The sequence below is a fragment of the Pleurodeles waltl genome, chromosome 5, assembly GCF_031143425.1.
Source record: "Pleurodeles waltl isolate 20211129_DDA chromosome 5, aPleWal1.hap1.20221129, whole genome shotgun sequence".
In the NCBI taxonomy this organism is placed as follows: Eukaryota; Metazoa; Chordata; class Amphibia; order Caudata; family Salamandridae; genus Pleurodeles; species Pleurodeles waltl.
In genome coordinates, this window is record NC_090444.1 from 869,749,918 (window position 1) to 869,773,821 (window position 23,904).

Consider the following 23,904-nt stretch of genomic DNA (forward strand, 5'->3'; position numbering starts at 1 on the left):
TATAGAATGAAAACGCACTGCAGGGTGCAGCTCATTTATTGGCTCTGGGTACCTAGGGTTCTTGATAAACCTACAAGCCCTATATATCCCCGCAACCAGAGGAGTCCAGCAGACGTAACAGTATGTTGCTTTAAAGAATCTGATATTGCAGGAAAAAGTTACAGAGTAAAACGTAGAGAAAAATTGATGTTTTTTTCCCCTCAATTTCAATATTTTTCTTTTTCAGTTGATATTTTCTTTAGGAAACCCTTGTAGGATCTACACAAATTAGCCCTTGCAGAATTCAGAATTTTGTCTACTTTTCAGAAATGTTGTGGTTTCTGGGATCTAGCATTGGTTTCATGCCCATTTCTGTCACTGACTGGAAGGAGGTTGAAAGCACAAAAAATCGTAAAAATGGGGTATGTCCCAGTAAAATGTCAAAATTGTGTTGAAAAATTGGGTTTTCTGATTAAAGTCTGCCTGTTCCTGAAACCTGGGAGGCAGATGATTTTAGCACTGCAAACCCTTTGTTGATGCCATTTTCAGGGAAAAAAACAGAAGCCTTCTTCTGCAGCCCCTTTTTCCCATTTAAAAAAAAAAAAAGAAATCTTCACTGTATTTTGGCTAATTTCTTGGCCTCCTTCTGGGGAACCCACAAAGTCTGGGTACCTCTAGAATCCCTAGGATGTTGGAAAAAAACAACGCAAATTTGGCGTGGGTAGCTTATGTGAACAAAAAGTTATGATGACCTAAGCGCGAACTGCCCCAAATAGCCAAAAAAAGGCTCGGCACAGGAGGGGGAAAAGGCCTGGCAGCGAAGGGGTTAATTTAAAGTTTAATGATCAATAATAGTAGCTAATTTTTTGGCTCCTAATATTTTTTTTCAAACAGGAGACTCAGCGTATCCTAACTGTTCATGATTGAATAATCAAACAACGTCAGGGACACTGAGGTGAGTGGAGCAGGTGTTTGGGCTTCTAAGGGCCAGACTTCGATGTCTGGATAAGATTGCTCCTCTACTCACCTGATAAGGTGTGCAAAATCACCATGGCATGCAGCATGTTACATAGCAAAGCCCTGAGATGCAGCATCTCATACATTGCAGAGGAAGTAAACTATTATGAGCCACTGGGGGAGGATGTTTAAATTATAATTGAAGATGATAATGGTGAATAAGGAATAGACTTACATCAAGGTTTTATTTACAACTTCTTCACATGAGTGTAAGTATATATTTATATATTATTACATAAAATTTTAAAGCAACATTTAATCTAATGAGTATAAAAGTCTGTTCTTTAGAAAGGGCACGTTAAGGAAAATCCAAGTCAAAGATGTTTGCTGATCTAAGGGTCTTATTATGAATTTAGCTGTCTTGTGACCGCCAAACTTATGGTGGCGGTGAGACCACCGCACTCCTGGTGGTCCGACCAACAGATGATAACCCTGGCAGTTGGACTGCCAGTGGACCGTCGCCACCACCAGGATCACAGATTCCGATGGGTTAGCGGTGGTCAAAGTCATGGTCAGCCATGGTCATGACTTCCCTTCCTGACAGCCTTTTCATGTTGTGGGCAGTGTAGGGGCACCCTTGTCCAGCACCCTTGGAATGTGCACTGTCTGCTATGCCAAACAGTGCGTATTCTGAGGGTGCTGGGAGTACCCTCTGTGCAATAGCTTTGGCCTCAGCTCCCCGAGGAGCTGAGGCCAATGCCACTGCATTGTTTCCATCAGGCTGAGTAACAGAAACCTCCTATTTTAGAGGTTTCCACTGGTCAGCCCGGTGGAAACATTGTAATAGGGCTGAGGGGGAGGCCCCCAGCTTCCCAATGTTCTCCTCACTGTGGGTCTGCTGGGTCGATGGTCGGCCTGGTAAACTCATAATGAGGTCCTAAGTGTTGACACACTGACTACTGAGGTAATTTAAATTGTTTATCTTTGATTCTTTTTAGAAGATGTGTCCTCAAAATTTGTCATTTCTAATGTGTCCTTTTTGTAATGTAATGAAAATACTTTGTTTTTGTTTTACTCTTTTTTAGGTTCCTTCACCTTGTTATCTTTATTTGGATATTTCAAAGTTGTGACATCTGCTGCTGCTGCTAAGTACAAAGGGAACATGGTTTGATCTTGTGAAAGACACACAAACACTTTGGATGCATTTGGATTAGTATGAAGCGAAATTGCACAGTGATTGAATTGAAGTTATTAAGATTGCATTAGACCTGTTTTCTGTTGAATGTTGCCTCCAAGGCAGTGTGTGTTGAATAAAGTGCCCAAACCACAGGTGGAAGTATTTGGATTATGCATGGTTTCTAATGTATTTGAAAAATTAAAAACAATCCTTTATTCCAATTTGATAAAAATCATTTGTCGTTTTTCTTATTTTGTCATTTTTTTTTAATGTGAAAAGCAATACCTACATGTCATTTGTTTGTGAATAGACAATCTGTTTAATTTTTACTTTTTCAAATGTATGATGAAACAAAAAAAATAACAAATTAAGAAAGGAAATTCAATACCAGTTTTTGAACTTTGTAATATTTTATTGAACTTCAACAAAACAAAATAAAAAAGCAAGATGTAAAAAACACAAAAATAAAAATGTAATCATGGTGAATGAAACTATTATTGGCGAGCAAAAAAAACAAAATACAACTGGCATCAAAAAGGTAAATGTGTTGAGACAATAGTCCACAGAGTGAATGCTAGTCACATACTGGCAGAAATTAGGTTTTGCTTCTCTTGCTGGTGGTAGTGGATGTCTTGCCATCCTCTCCTGCTGGTCTGGATGAACGGCCTCACCTGAGGGGGACTGGTGGATCCATAGTTACAGGGAGTGAGGCGGGTGCAGGTGTTTCCTTTTGAGGCAGGGCTTCCCTTTCTCTGGCTAAGGCAGATGTAGTAAATCCAGATGTTGTTGGGCCACAGACAGGGGAAGATGTTGCTGTAAAAGCTCTGCACTTATGGGTCAAATGATCATGTAGCACCCCAGTAACAGAACCCAAATTTGAGCTAAGATTTTCCATCTGAAAATTGTGCTCCCTTTGCAAATGCTTCACCTTCTAGAGCTGTGTAAGGACCTGGCCTATCATGTCTTGAGACTGATTGAGGGATTCCAAAACGTAGGGCCTCATTACAAGGCTGGTGGCTGGAGAGAAGATTGCCTTGGTCTTGGAGGTCTTCTCTCCAGACCAATTACGACTTTTCCACTGGGCTGATGGGCAGCGACAATGTTCCCGCCCATCAGCCAAGTGGGAAAGGTGTGACGGCATGGTTCCCCGGTTCATAATAGAGCCGGAGGCAATGCTGCTGCACGCAGGGTGCACCAGCACCTTGAAATGCACACTGCACTGGAGAGAGTGTGCATTATCAAGGGTACTGGGCCGGGGGACTCCAGCATTGCCCATGCTACAGCCATGGGCAGTGCAGCAGCGCTCCTGTGGCTCCCCGCACTTGGTCTCCTCCAGCCTTTTCATGGTGGGGAAACTGCCATGAAAAGTCTGGTGGAGAACAAGGTTGTAAGCACTTGAGTCCAGCGCCACTGTGGATGACTACAACCAAGACCGCCATCATCACATTTGGGACAATGTCCCCGGTGGAGACAGCAGACCCCTGGTGGTTCGTCCACCAGGGATGTACTTGGCGGTCAAACCTCCCAGAGTGCGGCGTTCCGATTGTCAACGCGAGTGTGCTGGTCCTTGGACTGCCACACTCGTAATGAGGCCCTTAGTCAATGGTGGCCTGGGTGACAATGAACCCAGTAGCCTCACTTTGCCAGCCCATAGATTCTCTACTTTGAACCCTATCCCTGCTTCCCTGTGCTCTTGACTCAGTGTGGCCCATCCTGCTAGGTGCTGGCTGAGCTGGAGATAGTAGTAGTGTTGGATCAACATCAGCCAGGACTGGGGGGGGACAAGATTGGTGTGGTGTTACTTTGGACACAGGAAGTGGAGGTATCCAGAGGCTGAGGTATGGTAACAGCTGGGGTGGGAGATGGAGGTGTGGGCCAAGTGAGACTCACTGGAGTCGTCTGCCAGGCAGACCAGACAGACCAGCCTGCTCCTCATTTGGATTTACAGGAGTGGATTCTTCACTGAAGGCTTATTTCTTGTCTGTAGTGGAGGTATCATCAGTAGCAGTGGTAATTGGCTGTTCACATACTCTGGGTGTTGGACCTATGATAAAAAAAAATGTAAAGTCTGGATTATACATCAAAAGAGTTGGAAGCAAAGAAATGAGGCATCCTAAAAGAAAAATGAGAATTAATTAAATTATTATAGCTTCCAGTAACATTATAATAAATTACAAAATAGTTTAAAATACACACAAAACTACTTCAATAAAACGATGCCCTGAAATGAGAAGGTATACATAAAATATACCAAACATTCAACACAACAGATAAGAGAAATGAATCATTCCAAGGCCTAGCAGTGTAAAATTCCAACAAAGTGGTTGCTCTTCGTTGCTGGGCAACGCTCCAGCCCAGGCCAGCCCACTGGAACCATAAAGGACGCGCCCATCGCGGGACGCGGCTGTTGCTCTTCGTTGCTGGGCAATGTTCCAGCCCAGGCCAGCCCACCGGAACCATAAAGGATGCGCCCCTCACGGGAAGCGGCTGTTGCTCTTCGTTGCTGGGCAACACTCCAGCCCAGGCCAGCCCACCGGAACCATAAAGGATGCGCCCCTCACGGGACGCGGGACGCGCGCGGGACGTGCCCGGGCGAAGACCAGGCCAAGACGGGCCCGTCCACGCCCGTCTTCGGCTGATTGAGGTTGGGCTGGGCCCACTCTCTTACTTCGTGGACTTAATTATTATGTAAGTTTAAACCACTTATTTTTCTCTGCTTGGCCTTATGTTAGGATTCGAGACTTTTTTTTAAAAAGGACGAACGATCAAGTGCTAACCCCAGTTTTGGTTAATAGCAGAGTGGTTTCACCAATAAACCATACCATTACCTCCTTCCTCCTCTAAGGTTTATCGACTACGGCTAGCGATCCTTTATCCAGACATGGGTCCTACCAAGCAGTAGAAGAGGGAAGTACACCTATCCCAGTCATTCCTTTGAACCCCGTGGTAAAAGTGATTCCAAATATAGCCTGCAGAAACCGGTTTGAGGTCCTGGTTGTGGAGGACGAAACACCTAGGGCCCTTGAACATTCTACAGCTGACCATAATAAAGAGAAATCTCCTTGTACCCTCGCTCCCACTTCTCCTTCTCCTATGGTGCATTCCTCTACTGAGCCCAATACATTCCTCATTCTTCAGAGAATTGAGGAAGTTAGGTCCCTGGTGTTACAATTGGCGAAAGTTTTGCAGGAAAAGCCAGCATGTGGATGTAAATGCTACTTAAGAGATGGAGGGGCAAAAGGTGATTATACAGTACCTGACTCAAATTTAACCATCTGGTCCGTACAAGGGGGCCAAGTCATAGATCACCAAAAGCCAATGGCACTCAGGGCTGGCCCTGATGTGAATACAATATGCCCTGCCGATATTCTCACACAAAAGCAAACAGGTACAAAAAATTTATCTGCTGAGGGGGCCAGCATGACAAATTACCCCGCTGCCAACGGCCACCCCCCAGCTCTCTTAAACTATTTGCCAATTGGGAGGCATAAAGCAACTGATCTCTTTCCACGCAAGGGGGCTTGTGCTCCCACCAGTGTTAGCAGGTTACCTGCTCCGTTATTTTCCTCCGGCCCCAATTGCGATACTCCCTCTCAGAAAGTTCTTTGTGGCTCAGTGACAGTGCCAAATACCCAAGGCATCAAGTTCGGGCCAACTACTCTCTTACTGAAACAAGTCCCGAAGCTCATACCGGGGCTAATTGAGGACCACGAGTCAATGGTCAATAAGGTTACTCACTGGCTACGATACCAACGGAAGTGTCTATCGGTCATACGTTCAGATATTCACAAAGTCAAACGGTGGAGCCCCCGGGGCTGAATCACAATGTAATTTCAATCGAGTTTCACGATAGAACTTTGGTCGAGAGCCTTATTTCATTCAATGAACGTACTCACTTTTATATAGAACAAAGAAAGGGATGTATAACTTTAGAGTCTGCACTAGAGGACGGAGGTCAGGTTTCAGTCAAAAGCCATTCCTGCTGCAACGTTGCATGTGATCAACCAGGGGGTGGCGATTCCAATGATATCAACCCTGTATGACTGGCTACAGCTCAGGAAGTAACCCTAGGAGATGACCCAGTAGAACCATTCTTGTCAGATTCTAAAGAGACTATTACTAATGAGACAATTCTGGAGAAGACCTACCTCCAGACACCTAGTGCCGCCTCTGATAGGAAAGGTTTATCAATAATGACATGGAACTTAGCCGGCCTTGGGAGGAAACTAGATGATACTGATTGGTGTTTATGTATAAACTCCGAAGACATATGCCTTTTTCAAGAAACATGGGCTGAGGAGAAGATCATCATAGATGGGTTTCCTTCCTTTAATTTGCCAGCACAACCATCTACAAAGGCAACAGGGTGAGCAAAAGGGGGTCTCTTGATGCTATTAAACAAAAAAGTGCAATGTGAATACAAGATTCTAACATTTGATTGTCCAGACTTGATGGGGTTACAAATAATGTGTAAATCAGTTGCTTGACTTCTTAGATACCCTACAACCAACATCACATTTGATAATAGCAGGGGACGTAAATTGCACATTTGAACCTTCTGTATTACTAAAAGGCCTAACAGAGGATGAAGACCAAACATGGGGAATTGCACAGTTGTCCAGTGATCACTTTTGTCCTAATTCTTGTGTAGCCTCCCAGCTGGCCTCACTTTGTTTGAAGCATGGCCTTAGGGCCTGCAATGGACGTATGCCTTCCGATTTGGATACTGCTCCCAGCTTCAAACGAGGCACATCCACTAGTGTAATAGACTATTTTTTAGTGGATGTAAGATTGTGGCCCCTGTTGAGAGATATGAAGGTGGATGTAAGAAGCGAAAGTGATCATCATCCTTTGCTACTTTCCATATCAGGGGATGTTTTTGGTAGAACTTCAAATAACCAAGTTACTATAGTCCCCACTCCTATCTTGAACACTCGGTCCACGAAGGTTAGGTGGCCGAGGGTGCAGTCGAATCCTTATTTGTTGCGCGAGATTTATTAAGTTTTTATTGACAATTTGGCCCCATACTATAACTGTGATTTTAATAATATCCCACTTTTATCTATACACAAAAACATGGTCACTAGATTGCAAAGTATATTTTACAGGAAGGTTGGAGTAAGACAGCAAGGAGGCACCTCAGCTAATAATTCATGGTTTGACGAATCCTGCTATAGGGCCATGACAGGATTAAAAAATGCCATCATTAACCGGAACTCCGGGGAGATACAATTAGCTAGACGCACCTATAAGGAATCCATCTTTCGAGCCAAAAAATCTTGGGAAGAAACAATCTGGCAGGAGCTGTTGGTTGCCACACAATCCAATAACAACAAGTTGTTTTGGGAGCTGTTGAGCAAGAGAGGGAAAGAGGGTAGAACTAGCCCAAGAAATCATATACTGCCAGAAAAATGGGTTGAACACTTCTCATGCCTCTATGATAAAACTGATACTCCTGTGACCCCTGCTAGCAGGGAAATGGGGCAAGATCTACCCTCCATCTTGGATGCGACCCCCAGCTTTGTTCCTACAGAAGGGGGTTCACAGATTTTTGAGGGCCCCATTCGTTTTTCCATGGAAGAAACTGCCGAGGCTATCCGCTCGCTAAAATCTGGAAAAGCACCAGGTCCAGATAAAATTCCGGGGGATCTCTATATATCTGAGCCAGCTATTTGGACCTGGTATATCAATGCACTTTCCAATAAAATCACTGAAGGGGGGAAGATCCCTATGACATGAAAGGGTGCTGAAATTATTCCCATCCACAAAAAGGGTCATGTAAACCTCCCAACAAATTATAGGCCGATCAGTCTCATAGACAACCTTCAAAAGTTTTTTGCCAAACAAATCCTAGGTAGATTAACTAACTGGGCCACGACCATCAGATCCTCTCACCACTCCAAGCAGGGTTTCGATCTAGGATTAGCACAGTGGATCAGGTCTTTAGGCTGGCCATGCTGTACTGGAAATACACAGCTCTTGCAAAACAACCTTTATACATCGCCTTTGTTGACTTGAGATCAGCCTTCGATCTGGTTCAAGGGAGAAGTTATGGGAGGTACTATACAGAATAGGGACCCCAGCTAATATAATCCAACTTTTGAAGAGACTGCACAAAGACACCTATGCGCAAGTGAGATGGGGCAATCTAGGCGAACTAACAGATAATATCACTATAAATAGAGGTGTTTGCCAGGGCTGTGTGCTGGCACCGTTTTTATTTTCTATTTTTATCAATGAGGTGGTACAGGTTTTAATGGCATGCCAGAACGATGCACCAACCCTGTGCGCTCAGAAAATCCAGATTCTTCTGTTTGCAGATGATTCCCTTCTTATTTCCAAATCTCCAAAGGGCCTACAAATTCTAATCAATAGATTTAATTCCTTCTGCCACGAGTACGGCCTAGAGCTGAACCACAAGAAAACTAGGTTAATGGTACTCCGTTCTGGAGCACGGAAGAAATGTACTATCAGCCTGGAAGGCGACCTCTTGGACAAGGTCAATTTAAAGTTTAATGATCAATAATAGTAGCTAATTTTTTGGCTCCTAATATTTTTTTTCAAACAGGAGACTCAGCGTATCCTAACTGTTCATGATTGAATAATCAAACAACGTCAGGGACACTGAGGTGAGTGGAGCAGGTGTTTGGGCTTCTAAGGGCCAGACTTCGATGTCTGGATAAGATTGCTCCTCTACTCACCTGATAAGGTGTGCAAAATCACCATGGCATGCAGCATGTTACATAGCAAAGCCCTGAGATGGAGCATCTCATACATTGCAGAGGAAGTAAACTATTATGAGCCACTGGGGGAGGATGTTTAAATGATAATTGAAGATGATAATGGTGAATAAGGAATAGACTTACATCAAGGTTTTATTTACAACTTCTTCACATGAGTGTAAGTATATATTTATATATTATTACATAAAATTTTAAAGCAACATTTAATCTAATGAGTAAAAAAGTCTGTTCTTTAGAAAGGGCATGTTAAGGAAAATCCAAGTCAAAGATGTTTGCTGATCTAAGGGTCTTATTATGAATTTAGCTGTCTTGTGACCGCCAAACTTATGGTGGCGGTGAGACCACCGCACTCCTGGTGGTCCGACCAACAGATGATAACCCTGGCAGTTGGACTGCCAGTGGACCGTCGCCACCACCAGGATCACAGATTCCGATGGGTTAGCGGTGGTCAAAGTCATGGTCAGCCATGGTCATGACTTCCATCCTGACAGCCTTTTCATGTTGTGGGCAGTGTAGGGGCACCCTTGTCCAGCACCCTTGGAATGTGCACTGTCTGCTATGCCAAACAGTGCGTATTCTGAGGGTGCTGGGAGTACCCTCTGTGCAATAGCTTTGGCCTCAGCTCCCCGAGGAGCTGAGGCCAATGCCACTGCATTGTTTCCATCAGGCTGAGTAACAGAAACCTCCTATTTCAGAGGTTTCCACTGGTCAGCCCGGTGGAAACATTGTAATAGGGCTGAGGGGGAGGCCCCCAGCTTCCCAATGTTCTCCTCACTGTGGGTCTGCTGGGTCGATGGTCGGCCTGGTAAACTCATAATGAGGTCCTAAGTGTTGACACACTGACTACTGAGGTAATTTAAATTGTTTATCTTTGATTCTTTTTAGAAGATGTGTCCTCAAAATTTGTCATTTGTAATGTGTCCTTTTTGTAATGTAATGAAAATACTTTGTTTTTGTTTTACTCTTTTTTAGGTTCCTTCACCTTGTTATCTTTATTTGGATATTTCAAAGTTGTGACATCTGCTGCTGCTGCTAAGTACAAAGGAACATGGTTTGATCTTGTGAAAGACACACAAACACTTTGGATGCATATATCTAGTATGAAGCGAAATTGCACAGTGATTGAATTGAAGTTATTAAGATTGCATTAGACCTGTTTTCTGTTGAATGTTGCCTCCAAGGCAGTGTGTGTTGAATAAAGTGCCCAAACCACAGGTGGAAGTATTTGGATTATGCATGGTTTCTAATGTATTTGAAAAATTAAAAACAATCCTTTATTCCAATTTGATAAAAATCATTTGTCGTTTTTCTTATTTTGTCATTTTTTAAAAATGTGAAAAGCAATACCTACATGTCATTTGTTTGTGAATAGAGAATCTGTTTAATTTTTACTTTTTCAAATGTATGATGAAACAAAAAAAATAACAAATTAAGAAAGGAAATTCAATACCAGTTTTTGAACTTTGTAATATTTTATTGAACTTCAACAAAACAAAATAAAAAAGCAAGATGTAAAAAACACAAAAATAAAAATGTAATCATGGTGAATGAAACTATTATTGGCGAGCAAAAAAACCAAAATACAACTGGCATCAAAAAGGTAAATGTGTCGAGACAATAGTCCACAGAGTGAATGCTAGTCACATACTGGCAGAAATTAGGTTCTGCTTCTCTTGCTGGTGGTAGTGGATGTCTTGCCATCCTCTCCTGCTGGTCTGGATGAACGGCCTCACCTGAGGGGGACTGGTGGATCCATAGTTACAGGGAGTGAGGCGGGTGCTCGTGTTTCCTTTTGAGGCAGGGCTTCCCTTTCTCTGGCTAAGGCAGATGTAGTAAATCCAGATGTTGTTGGGCCACAGACAGGGGAAGATGTTGCTGTAAAATCTCTGCACTTATGGGTCAAATGATCATGTAGCACCCCAGTCACAGAACCCAAATTTGAGCTAAGATTTTCCATCTGAAAATTGTGCTCCCTTTGCAAATGCTTCACCTTCTAGAGCTGTGTAAGGACCTGGCCTATCATGTCTTGAGACTGATTGAGGGATTCCAAAACGTAGGGCCTCATTACAAGGCTGGTGGCTGGAGAGAAGATTGCCTTGGTCATGGAGGTCTTCTCTCCAGACCAATTACGACTTTTCCACTGGGCTGATGGGCAGCGACAATGTTCCCGCCCATCAGCCAAGTGGGAAAGGTGTGACGGCATGGTTCCCCGGTTCATAATAGAGCCGGAGGCAATGCTGCTGCACGCAGGGTACACCAGCACCTTGAAATGCACACTGCACTGGAGAGAGTGTGCATTATCAAGGGTACTGGGCCGGGGGACTCCAGCATTGCCCATGCTACAGCCATGGGCAGTGCAGCAGCGCTCCTGTGGCTCCCCGCACTTGGTCTCCTCCAGCCTTTTCATGGTGGGGAAACTGCCATGAAAAGTCTGGTGGAGAACAAGGTTGTAAGCACTTGAGTCCAGCGCCACTGTGGATGACTACAACCAAGACCGCCATCATCACATTTGGGACAATGTCCCCGGTGGAGACAGCAGACCCCTGGTGGTTCGTCCACCAGGGTTGTACTTGGCGGTCAAACCTCCCAGAGTGCGGCGTTCCAATTGTCAACGCGAGTGTGCTGGTCCTTGGACTGCCACACTCGTAATGAGGCCCTTAGTCAATGGTGGCCTGGGTGACAATGAACCCAGTAGCCTCACTTTGCCAGCCCATAGATTCTCTACTTTGAACCCTATCCCTGCTTCCCTGTGCTCTTGACTCAGTGTGGCCCATCCTGCTAGGTGCTGGCTGAGCTGGAGATAGTAGTAGTGTTGGATCAACATCAGCCAGGACTGGGGGGGGACAAGATTGGTGTGGTGTTACTTTGGACACAGGAAGTGGAGGTATCCAGAGGCTGAGGTATGGTAACAGCTGGGGTGGGAGATGGAGGTGTGGGCCAAGTGAGACTCACTGGAGTCGTCTGCCAGGCAGACCAGACAGACCAGCCTGCTCCTCATTTGGATTTACAGGAGTGGATTCTTCACTGAAGGCTTATTTCTTGTCTGTAGTGGAGGTATCATCAGTAGCAGTGGTAATTGGCTGTTCACATACTCTGGGTGTTGGACCTATGATAAAAAAAAATGTAAAGTCTGGATTATACATCAAAAGAGTTGGAAGCAAAGAAATGAGGCATCCTAAAAGAAAAATGAGAATTAATTAAATTATTATAGCTTCCAGTAACATTATAATAAATTACAAAATAGTTTAAAATACACACAAAACTACTTCAATAAAACGATGCCCTGAAATGAGAAGGTATACATAAAATATACCAAACATTCAACACAACAGATAAGAGAAATGAATCATTCCAAGGCCTAGCAGTGTAAAATTCCAACAAAGTGGTTGCTCTTCGTTGCTGGGCAACGCTCCAGCCCAGGCCAGCCCACTGGAACCATAAAGGACGCGCCCATCGCGGGACGCGGCTGTTGCTCTTCGTTGCTGGGCAAAGTTCCATCCCAGGCCAGCCCACCGGAACCATAAAGGACGCGCCCCTCGCGGGAAGCGGCTGTTGCTCTTCGTTGCTGGGCAACACTCCAGCCCAGGCCAGCCCACCGGAACCATAAAGGATGCGCCCCTCACGGGACGCGGGACGCGCGCGGGACGTGCCTAGGCGAAGACCAGGCCAAGACGGGCCCGTCCACGCCCGTCTTCGGCTGATTGAGGTTGGGCTGGGCCCACTCTCTTACTTCGTGGACTTAATTATTATGTAAGTTTAAACCACTTATTTTTCTCTGCTTGGCCTTATGTTAGGATTCGAGACTTTTTTTTAAAAAGGACGAACGATCAAGTGCTAACCCCAGTTTTGGTAAATAGCAGAGTGGTTTCACCAATAAACCATACCATTACCTCCTTCCCCCTCTAAGGTTTATCGACTACGGCTAGCGATCCTTTATCCAGACATGGGTCCTACCAAGCAGTAGAAGAGGGAAGTACACCTATCCCAGTCATTCCTTTGAACCCCGTGGTAAAAGTGATTCCAAATATAGCCTGCAGAAACCGGTTTGAGGTCCTGGTTGTGGAGGACGAAACACCTAGGGCCCTTGAACATTCTACAGCTGACCATAATAAAGAGAAATCTCCTTGTACCCTCGCTCCCACTTCTCCTTCTCCTATGGTGCATTCCTCTACTGAGCCCAATACATTCCTCATTCTTCAGAGAATTGAGGAAGTTAGGTCCCTGGTGTTACAATTGGCGAAAGTTTTGCAGGAAAAGCCAGCATGTGGATGTAAATGCTACTTAAGAGATGGAGGGGCAAAAGGTGATTATACAGTACCTGACTCAAATTCAACCATCTGGTCCGTACAAGGGGGCCAAGTCATAGATCACCAAAAGCCAATGGCACTCAGAGCTGGCCCTGATGTGAATACAATATGCCCTGCCGATATTCTCACACAAAAGCAAACAGGTACAAAAAATGTATCTGCTGAGGGGGCCAGCATGACAAATTACCCCGCTGCCAACGGCCACCCCCCAGCTCTCTTAAACTATTTGCCAATTGGGAGGCATAAAGCAACTGATCTCTTTCCACGCAAGGGGGCTTGCGCTCCCACCAGTGTTAGCAGGTTACCTGCTCCGTTATTTTCCTCCGGCCCCAATTGCGATACTCCCTCTCAGAAAGTCCTTTGTGGCTCAGTGACAGTGCCAAATACCCAAGGCATCAAGTTCGGGCCAACTACTCTCTTACTGAAACAAGTCCCGAAGCTAATACCGGGGCTAATTGAGGACCACGAGTCAAAGGTCAATAAGGTTACTCACTGGCTACGATACCAACGGAACTGTCTATCGGTCATACGTTCAGATATTCACAAAGTCAAACGGTGGAGCCCCCGGGGCTGAATCACAATGTAATTTCAATCGAGTTTCACGATAGAACTTTGGTCGAGAGCCTTATTTCATTCAATGAACGTACTCGCTTTTATATAGAACAAAGAAAGGGATGTATAACTTTAGAGTCTGCACTAGAGGACGGAGGTCAGGTTTCAGTCAAAAGCCATTCCTGCTGCAACGTTGCATGTGATCAACCAGGGGGTGGCGATTCCAATGATATCAACCCTGTATGACTGGCTACAGCTCAGGAAGTAACCCTAGGAGATGACCCAGTAGAACCATTCTTGTCAGATTCTAAAGAGACTATTACTAATGAGACAATTCTGGAGAAGACCTACCTCCAGACACCTAGTGCCGCCTCTGATAGGAAAGGTTTATCAATAATGACATGGAACTTAGCCGGCCTTGGGAGGAAACTAGATGATACTGATTGGTGTTTATGTATAAACTCTCAAGACATATTGTAGTACTAGAGATTTTCATTCTCAGGGTAATATAACAAAGAACTTGGCAAAGAAGCTGAAATATGAAAAGACATCTTTATTAAACTCAAATGAGTGAGACTACGTCTCCCAGAAGCTGACCTATAGCAACTGAAAGAGGCAGTCTCCAGAAATGGTCTTAGCTCAGACCTTTTATATCATTTATTATGCCCTAGGCATGCAAGGGGGCTGTACCAGTCACATTCCTAAACAAATGAGAAAAGCTAGAGAGGCAACATGTGAGTAGCCTTTGGGGTTTTAACAGGATTACAGTTGACCATTCACATATTTTCACTACAAAGAAATAGAAGGTTTATGATGACAAGCCCATATTTCAGCTCGTCCAGCCCTCAATCAATTACCCGGCAAGGCTTAGTACTTTCATCAGATATCGACGGACCCCCAATATAAACGGGCACCTCCTCCTTGTAAAGCAAGTCATAAAGAAAGAAACAGGGACAGGTGTGTGTAAGATTAGGCATGGTTTGTGTGTGATGAAAGGTTTTATGATGTGTTGTGCCTTGATACTAATCTCATTCGGCCACTGGGAAAGAAACTGGCTGAACAGGTTTGGCTTCAGGCAGTGGAGTCAGCTTGCCCAGGTCACAGAGGAGTCAGCAAAGGTGTACGTGTCCTTCAGACTCGTTTTCAGCATTAGACATTGGCCTGTGTGAGGGCAATCACATAAATGGCTATCGTTCTAAAATGGGATCAATATGCAGTATCATAAAAACACTCGTACATATCGTATTTGCCATTTGCGGCTCTCTGATACTAAAATCGGCATGATAGGGCCATGCCTCCGGTGTGGTTCCGAAATTTAAAGTACCACAGACCCTCCTTTTGCCCTTACATAGGCAACAACTATACTCATACTAATCTGAGTCCGGGTCTATATTCATAAGGCCATGGAGATGTTGCTGGAGCAAAATTCTAGTACTTGGTAACTCTCTCTGGACAGGTCTCCTCGAACATGAAGTAGCACAAAAGGCCACATATGGCAGGACAAAATAAGGAATACCTCTATCTGCAGTAGGTGGCATAAGATCACACACCCAACAATTAGTGATGTTCACTACTAACTAGTGTTGATGCAGAAGCTGTACAAAAGAATTGCTTACGAATTCTGATCTTCTAACCTGCTCATGTTCAGGAAAAGGGTGAAAAGAGTGCAAAGAAACAATAGTAGGAAAAGACATAGGTTGGGAAGTGGGTGCAGAAGTCAATTGAGTAGAGAAAAACAATCCCACCCGTAAATGACAACGTCATGTTTAAAAGACACTAGAAAACACGTTATTAAGAACATATAGACAACGGGAGAAAGTAGTGACCACTATTACAAATGAAATAATAATTTTTCACAACCCTAACCAAAAAGCAAATCCTAAAATTATCTAGTAACATTTTTAGGGCTCCTCTGCATTTCAGTAATTTTTGTATGTTCAGGTCGAACAGTGGTGACTCTCATCAATGCTCTAAGGTGAAAAGGGGGTACTCTTTCCACAGAAAATGGACTTTATTCTGCCTTTACTAAACAGAATAGTACTTTAAAACAATGCCAGCAAAACAATCAGTCTCCTAACACCTAGTCTATACAATCACACGGAAACCTCTTGTGAAACCAACTATGCCCAGAGTCCGTTCAAAAAGCCTCTCTGGCAGGCTTCTATTGTCCATCAAATTTTCTTTTGTTGTTTTCTTTCGCATGGGCCTCTCAATTCAGGCCTCTTCGTGAGAAAAGTACTGCTTAGTTGGAGTGCCCTCCTGGCAAACACCCACAGCTCACTCGAAAGTCTCAATGTCTTAAAGCAATGCACCAGTGTCTCTCCTCTGTGGCAGATACTACAAACAATGTGCTGTTCATTGATCAAGGGCACAAATCATCTCGTGCAGACCCAAGCACCATTAATTGGGAAATAGCTCAAGCTCAGCAGCACTTTCAGACTCCAACGCTCATTATTTAGTGTCAGAGGACGCTCAAGCTGCTCTTTCATGGGCACCACAATATAGTGCCTTTTTCCAAACTTGAAATCTCCGGTGCACTCCCCTTCTTCCATTGGAGCAAAGAAAAGGGGGTGTGTGGCCAAAACTCAGGCCAAGGGGCTCAAGGGATTGCACACTGTCAGAGGTTACCAGCACATGACAGATAGAGAAATGAAACCTCAAAACAGCTCTGCCATCAACAACAGGAATCCTTCTCTTTAGGTCTTTTACACTGAAACTTTGGTTTTGTGATGTCCAACGCCGTCTGATGGAGCAAGTACGATACCATGCGCTGGCGATCGCTGTCCAGCTTTGCTACTTTCTGGGTGCTGAGACTGTAGGGCCAAGACGTCCGTCTTTCATCTGTAGCTGTCACTGATGGGAATTAGGCTTAAATCAATGTCCTGCAGGTTATTATGACTTGATACCCGCAGAATCTACTGACGTAGGAAATGTGCCACAGTTGTTAGTTTCCTTCAATTTAGTACAAAAACAGTTCATGGTTTTTAACAAGGGGACTGCAAGCAGGTGGTCTGCAATCTTCAAAGGAGTAGCCATACACCATGGGCATAAAATACAAAGACAAAGGCAGAAGGACAAAACAGGGTCTCTAGCATCTTTAATTGGGTTCTCTCCATTATTCTCTGCCATCTATAGCTACATGAGAATTCTATCTGAATGGATTTCCTCACACAGTGGCATTGTCTAATGGGGTAAACACATATTTTCCTCAATGATTAAGTCTAGGTGTTCCTCCTTATCTTAGAACATCTCAATAGAGAAATCACATGATACCGATTATCAGGGACATGTAGAAACCTTACTTTAAAAACTGTGCATCAGGTGCACTATGCAATACACAGGCTAATAGTCAAATGTGCAAACAAAAAGACAAGAACTAGAGGGTCCTGATATTTGCATGATTAGGACACATCTGATCCCACCAAAAAAACAGTAGCAAGAACAGAAGGGAACCGAAAACCAAATTAAAATAGACATTGAAAATTCGTCATGTTCAAAAAGGTAAACATAAGATATCTCCTATTGAGATGGAAAACTTGTCTTACTATAATATTGAGTCAGTTAACCAATCTATCGCTACCCTGACAGTCAGGCTGGAAAACATTGAAGCAGGCCTAAGGCAAATTCTTGAAAACCAGTCTGGTCATACCAAAGGGAATTATACATAACATGGGGGTCCCTGGTACATCACTGCAGTCTGGAAATGTGAACCTGAACAATACATCAATAATAATAAAAGGCTGGCTGGTGAAAGGAATTCTAAAAAGAGAAATGGGACTAGGACATAGCTAAAATCTCAATAATTAAGCATGATGCGACATTGGTCAGGGGAAGTAACAAAAGAAAAAATCTATAGGAAGAACAAAAAAAATTATTTGGGTGATAGTCAGGCATGTGACACAACACCGAGAGTACGGGTGATACACAAAGGCCAAAGTTACACAAATTTTAACTCTACCGTTGGCGACTACACCATATACGGTACTCCTAGCTAATGTTTCAGTTCCTTCTTCAGGAAAAAATGAAAACCTGGTTTTCTTTTAAGGAACAAAAGCCATATGCTACTTAGGAAACAGAACATCATTAACTAATGTAATATAGAAATTAGGCCACCTTGAGTCACAGATCTATAATTTCATCCTTAGGTCCAATCAAGGCTACATAAATGTAGGGCTGCCTGTTCCTTTAAGGGAAGGGGCAGTAACGTGACTAACTGCAGGTGACACACTTTGATCCTGTATATCTCTTTTTATTTTCCTTCAATACCATTATAGCCAAATAGACATGCACTGGAGAAGTGTTGTCTCTTATGTTCACAGCATGAAATATCATTATCTGTGGAATTTAGTAACCAGAACAAGTTCAACCAACTGTTGCGTAGCGATGGGCATCGTCATGGCCATCCCCTTACAACACAGGGGAGCTTGTAATAGTATCAAAAGCAGCAACAAACATGCAAAAAAAAAATAATAATAATAATAAAAACGCACAAGACGTCAAGCCATCAGATATACTTGCTGTGTATCAAGCACAAAAAGCATAGACAAAACAATAGCATGTGTGAATAAGCGGTGACACACAACACCATGTCATGTACTTTATGCACTGTAAACCTGCAGCCCAAAACCCAATATTTGGGCCTGTTTAATTTGTCAGGTTTAAAATCCTTACCCTCCTTTTGACAGTAGATCACCAGGCAATGGAAATCTGCTGTCAAATATAACTTTACTGTTTCTCTTCTAACATACAGGACCAGCAAGAAAAATTCATGATAGCACCAAATACACGAAAATAAATTTCCATTACTTAACTGTTACCCTCTTGTCAGTTACTTCACAACATCAAGCCACCCTAGTTTTACCTTTCTAAAAGTAAAAATTGTTACACTGACACTCCATATTAATTTGGCACCTACAATTTCCACTGTGAAAAATAAGTCTTAATTGGCAAATCGTTCTCATTAAGGCATGTAGCCTTCAAAATTTTAGAAAAGGGCTGCATCTTATTTTCTGTCTAAGACTTGATGCAACACTTCGTTTTCTGTCAAATAAAAGCAACTAGCAGGCATCATTTTATTTTTTTAGAGCGGAGACACAAATGTATCAGTTCTGCAGAGCATTTAACATGATGTTGGGACTTTCGAAGAAACCCCTTTTTTTTATATTTTCCCTTTGGAATTAAGTTCTTTAATTGTATTGATGTTCTTCTGGAGAAACCAGAAATCCCACTTTTAGAGGCTCATAGGGTCATTCTGCATTTCACAGAGACAAGGCCCTAATTTAAAAGGTCACAAGTGTCAACATGACAGCTTCCTCCATTGTTTATGGGAAAACTAAAGATAGCATCTCAGCAGCGTGACTTGAGCCAGCCTCTGTAGCTCTCCTAGCTTCTGCCACTCTGAATCTGTCAAAGACAGTAGGCCTTCCTATTTTCCTTCTAACCTGCAATAATTCACTCTATTTTAAAAAATAATTTTTCCTTTTTAGGCGCTAACATTTTTTATCTCTATTTCCAGATTATTAAACTACATTTACTGTGAATAATTCACAAACCTTAATAACACACATACCAGTTGTTAGAATAAATGCTTGTTGCAATCCCATGCAATGGTACATATTTCATCAACCTCGAATGAATGAACGTCTCAGTAGGCCCAGCTGAAGTTAGAACCTTCAACCTTGATATTAAAACAAGCCTTTGTACTGGCACATTGACTCATTGAATCATAAGAAGGCACAACCTGCAAATATATATCAAACCTAAATGTATGCATTTACTGAAGCCTGAGACACTTTAAAAAGTACTCTGAATGAAAGAAAATGCAGTTTAAACAGTGCTTTTGCCCAAAATCGACTTTGATATTTTAGGCATTAAAAAATCAATATCCTACAATTTTCTTGCATAATATGCATTACCAGAATGTCTATTACACAATCCATGAGTCAGCCATTGAAAATATTAACTTATACTTTATAGAAATGAGCTTGTTTGCTCCTGCGCCAAGGGAAAATTGCACATACAAATGTCATTTTAGCGGTGCAACATAACTTAAATTAAATTTTAATGTTAGGAGGTCATAGTATAGGTATTAAGCTTTATAAATATTAAAAAACGATTTTGAAAGGCACTTATTTTTTAAAATAATTTTTCCATAATTAATAAAAAAAAAGAAAAAAAAAAAAAAAAAAACATTTTTTTTTTTTGGTGATAATTCCACATATAAAAGCAAGCTGCATCCCTTGCCTATTATTTGGGATACATTAACTCACAAGCCTAAGCGCATAAGCCTAACTTGAAATGCGTCACATTTTTGCGCCACTTTCATTTAAAAGGAAGGTTATGCAAAATTCCACCCATGTTTAACTGGGAAAGTGCTGGCTGAATTGAACATTCCTATCAAATATATTGCAGCTGAAAAGTTTGCCTGTGAACATCTAATACAATGCATCTAAGAAAAATGCTGTACATTTATTTATTTTTTGCAAAAATAGATAATTTCGTTTTTTTTTTGGGGGCCCTATTTATATCTATTGAATGTGTTTTCTAATTTATTAAGCATTTAACGGCAGTTTTGTATATGTGCACAATTGTTCATTCTATAAATTAAAGAGCAACATATAGCTATGTTAGCACATCACATGGTTCATTTCTGGATTTTTTCTAAGTTTCTACTTAATATTAATTAACCAACATTTTACTTAACAAACTGTAAACATCAAGAAGACCAACAAACACACATTGAGCTCATTTCAGACATAAACAGAAAACACTCAGTACACACAATACAGCGCGCTTTAGCCATTTTTCATAAATTGCGCCGTCGCAATTTACTTACAGAACCGTTTGCAGATCCTAGTTGTAAGTCATATTTACGAAAGAAAAAAAAAACTTTTCTCAATTATTTCCAAGAATAGCGGACCCATACTTTATTAAACGTGATGGGGCCCACGCCGTGTTTAAAAATAGAACTCATAATTTGGAGTTCCAATCGGAGGTATCAGACATGAATCCTCCAATCGGGAATCCCTGTTGCCACCAAAAACCAAACCAAGTACCAAATTTGCTACGATTAGGCATCTTCGCTCACTAACCGAGCTTCAAACTTCAAGGGGCTATCTCTATTGATACACTCGCAAATGTACGAGACCCTCGGTTTTTGAAAATTGCAATCTTCAAATAAAACTAAGGACCAATACTAAGAACCAAGAACCAAAAACTAAGAACCAAAGGACCAAAGAACTAAGGACTGGGAGTGACCCACTTATACTTCAACTAAAGCAGACGGAGAAAAAGTCTCTTCATTACCTGCCTACACAAATTGCAATTCGCGTATACAAACCTATACAAACCTATCAAAGCTATACCAAACAAATAGTTGTCCAAATTCTAATTGCCAAGTTCTAAATGACCTAACAGTCTTATTTTTTTTTTTTTTACTTACGCCAAAAAGGTTCTCAGTCAGGGGTGACATCATGTGGAGGGTCAAAATCAGGAAGATCAGAAATATACTGGGCTGCATAATCAAAGAATCTCCAGAATCCCTGCGCACAGAGTACCTTCTTGGTAGAATCCTGTTCTGTCCTCCTCAGTAGATTTCAGTCTCCTGACAAGATCACTCCCACAGAAAGTCACTTCTCTGATGAGCCCCACGTTGGGCGCCATTTGTAGTACTAGAGATTTTCATTCTCAGGGTAATATAACAAAGAACTTGGCAAAGAAGCTGAAATATGAAAAGACATCTTTATTAAACTCAAATGAGTGAGACTACGTCTCCCAGAAGCTGACCTATAGCAACTGAAAGAGGCAGTCTCCAGAAATGGTCTTAGCTCAGACCTTTTATATCATTTATTATGCCCTAGGCATGCAAGGGGGCTGTACCAGTCACATTCCTAAACAAATGAAAAAAGCTAGAGAGGCAACATGTGAGTAGCCTTTGGGGTTTTAACAGGATTACAGTTGACCATTCACATATTTTCACTACAAAGAAATAGCAGGTTTATGATGACAAGCCCATATTTCAGCTTGTCCAGCCCTCAATCAATTACCTGGCAAGGCTTAGTACTTTCATCAGATATCGACGGACCCCCAATATAAACGGGCACCTCCTCCTTGTAAAGCAAGTCATAAAGAAAGAAACAGGGACAGGTATGTGTAAGATTAGGCATGGTTTGTGTGTGATGAAAGGTTTTATGATGTGTTGTGCCTTGATACTAATCTCATTCGGCCACTGGGAAAGAAACTGGCTGAACAGGTTTGGCTTCAGGCAGTGGAGTCAGCTTGCCCAGGTCACAGAGGAGTCAGCAAAGGTGTACGTGTCCTTCAGACTCGTTTTCAGCATTAGACATTGGCCTATGTGAGGGCAATCACATAAATGGCTATCGTTCTAAAATGGGATCAATATGCAGTATCATAAAAACACTTGTACATATCGTATTTGCCATTTGCGGCTCTCTGATACTAAAATCGGCATGATAGGGCCATGCCTCCAGTGTGGTTCCGAAATGTAAAGTACCACAATATGCCTTTTTCAAGAAACATGGGCTGAGGAGAAGATCATCATAGATGGGTTTCCTTCCTTTAATTTGCCAGCACAACCATCTACAAAGGCAACAGGGTGAGCAAAAGGGGGTCTCTTGATGCTATTAAACAAAAAAGTGCAATGTGAATACAAGATTCTAACATTTGATTGTCCAGACTTGATGGGGTTACAAATAATGTGTAAATCAGTTGCTTGACTTCTTAGATACCCTACAACCAACATCACATTTGATAATAGCAGGGGACGTAAATTGCACATTTGAACCTTCTGTATTACTAAAAGGCCTAACAGAGGATGAAGACCAAACATGGGGAATTGCACAGTTGTCCAGTGATCACTTTTGTCCTAATTCTTGTGTAGCCTCCCAGCTGGCCTCTCTTTGTTTGAAGCATGGCCTTAGGGCCTGCAATGGACGTATGCCTTCCGATTTGGATACTGCTCCCAGCTTCAAACGAGGCACATCCACTAGTGTAATAGACTATTTTTTTGTGGATGTAAGATTGTGGCCCCTGTTGAGAGATATGAAGGTGGATTTAAGAAGCAAAAGTGATCATCATCCTTTGCTACTTTTCATATCAGGGGATGTTTTTGGTAGAACTTCAAATAACCAAGTTACTATAGTCCCCACTCCTATCTTGAACACTCGGTCCACGAAGGTTAGGTGGCCGAGGGTGCAGTCGAATCCTTATTTGTTGCGCGAGATTTATTCAGTTTTTATTGACAATTTGGCCCCATACTATAACTGTGATTTTAATAATATCCCACTTTTATCTATACACAAAAACATGGTCACTAGATTGCAAAGTATATTTTACAGGAAGGTTGGAGTAAGACAGCAAGGAGGCACCTCAGCTAATAATTCATGGTTTGACGAATCCTGCTATAGGGCCAAGACAGGATTAAAAAATGCCATCATTAACGGGAACTCCGGGGAGATACAATTAGCTAGACGCACCTATAAGGAATCCATCTTTCGAGCCAAAAAATCTTGGGAAGAAACAATCTGGCAGGAGCTGTTGGTTGCCACACAATCCAATAACAACAAGTTGTTTTGGGAGCTGTTGAGCAAGAGAGGGAAAGAGGGTAGAACTAGCCCAAGAAATCATATACAGCCAGAAAAATGGGTTGAACACTTCTCATGCCTCTATGATAAAACTGATACTCCTGTGACCCCTGCTAGCAGGGAAATGGGGCAAGATCTACTCTCCATCTTGGATGCGACCCCCAGCTTTGTTCCTACAGAAGGGGGTTCACAGATTTTTGAGGGCCCCATTCGTTTTTCCATGGAAGAAACTGCCGAGGCTATCCGCTCGCTAAAATCTGGAAAAGCACCAGGTCCAGATAAAATTCCGGGGGATCTCTATATATCTGAGCCAGCTATTTGGACCTGGTATATCAATGCACTTTCCAATAAAATCACTGAAGGGGGGAAGATCCCTATGACATGAAAGGGTGCTGAAATTATTCCCATCCACAAAAAGGGTAATGTAAACCTCCCAACAAATTATAGGCCGATCAGTCTCATAGACAACCTTCAAAAGTTTTTTGCCAAACAAATCCTAGGTAGATTAACTAACTGGGCCACGACCATCAGATTCTCTCACCACTCCAAGCAGGGTTTCGATCTAGGATTAGCACAGTGGATCAGGT